The following is a 1585-nucleotide window of genomic DNA, read 5'->3' as shown; positions in this document are numbered from 1 at the left end:
TACGATAAATAAACATCTACGAAAATTAGGTTTTTAATTTAAAAAAAAATCAGCACAAACTTTTCGGACAACCCAAAAAAATTGGCAGAGTATTGTGCCAACTTTGGCAAAGCTCTGACTATGATATCACTTCCTGATTGTGTACTCGAATTCACATGAAGAGCACCATAGGTCTCTAGAAACTGACATTGAGTTTTTCGTTAGAAAAATGCTAATCACTGGGACTGACAATTACAAAATAGGGGATTAAAAAATAACATGGTTTATTTTCAGTTGTTTTACGATATATGACTACTCTCTAGTCGAATTTCTGACTATTATCTTTCTATACAATAAATATTTTTTTCTATGAATTTGAGAGAATGGTGTGCTAAAGTTACACTTCTTATGGATTTATCAGCAGCAGAAATATGAATAAGAACAATTCTAGTAAGGCTTCCTATCAGCTACGTGACACACTCACCGGTTATGTAAAAGGTAATTAAATTGGATAAATATGAATGAAAAATTAAAAAATAGACAACATGGCGTTTTTATTTCATTCCTCAACAATTGTGATCATTTAGGACACAATCAAGGTTTTTTGCGAATAAATCATGGCTCGGAGGTTATGCTGCATACATTGTTTTCACCATGAGCTTAATGTCACGGAGATCAATATTTTTGTGCTGCTGTTTGTTCCATTTCCGTGGAGTTTTGTGATCACTCCCAGCAGCTAGAACACAAGTTGTTTCGTCGATTTTTTCTACACGAGAACTGATCATTCAGGGTCGTAGTTGCTGGCAGTTCAACTATATAAAAAACAGTTAAGACATTGAGTATCCATATAACTAAATTTTTTATTTACCTTCATTTGCTGATAAGTATTTACAAAACCTTCAATGCTTCAAAATACTGTCATGATGAAGCCGCCGTCGGTGCCAATCCTATACTTGGAGCTTGTGAAAGCGCATTTATTACGCGAATATCTGTCACGCAAAGGCTCTTCCACTTTCGTTTCAACACTTCCACTACAAACAAAAAGCATACAAACAAATCAAAAAAGATGTCCTTATATTTGAAAAATGTTCAACTGTAACATACCTCCTTGTTTCAGTGCATTTGGTATATCAGTCCAAATTTTCTTTCTTGTGTGGCTGGTTTCACACAGTCGATGTTCCTTCGAACTGAAGCACACGTTTGTTTTCACAAATTCAAAGAGATTTGTTTCACACTCCGTTTTCAACGAATTTCAGATCGTGGGAAAATCTTTTTCTTGTTGTGTCCATGGCACCAGTAGAATGTTTTTAAAAACAACACTTTGACACATTCGACGCAAGCAGTTTAGAACAAATGTCAGAGTTTAGTACAACGATGCAAATGACACGACGCATCATTGTGAGCGACTATATGTAAACACACATATTCAAAATAAACTGTCAAAGCACAACTGTTGCAACGCGACGCATAACGCGGCATTCTGGTCCCACCTTTACTATGTTCTATGTACTAAAGCAGATATACCTTACCACCTTCTGCTCTTGAAGGGGTCCCTTTTGTGGTTTGGCCCACAAAATACCACCCCAATCAAAACCAATCCTCATTA

The 1585-nt window shown here is 36.0% G+C and overlaps 1 long non-coding RNA gene across 1 annotated transcript; it reads right to left on the bottom strand.

Moving 5' to 3' along the window:
- Positions 1-606: 606 nt before the first annotated feature.
- On the bottom strand, positions 607-1236 carry LOC129775596 (uncharacterized). Its single transcript, XR_008742987.1, has 3 exons — positions 1084-1236; positions 848-1010; positions 607-791 (listed from the first exon to the last, which is right to left on the bottom strand). It is a non-coding gene; the product is annotated as an uncharacterized LOC129775596 (long non-coding RNA).
- Between the last annotated feature and the right edge of the window lie 349 nt (positions 1237-1585).

Source organism: Toxorhynchites rutilus, chromosome 3 (assembly GCF_029784135.1).
Source record: "Toxorhynchites rutilus septentrionalis strain SRP chromosome 3, ASM2978413v1, whole genome shotgun sequence".
Classification (NCBI taxonomy): Eukaryota; Metazoa; Arthropoda; class Insecta; order Diptera; family Culicidae; genus Toxorhynchites; species Toxorhynchites rutilus.
This window is presented reverse-complemented; position numbering and strand designations above follow the sequence as displayed.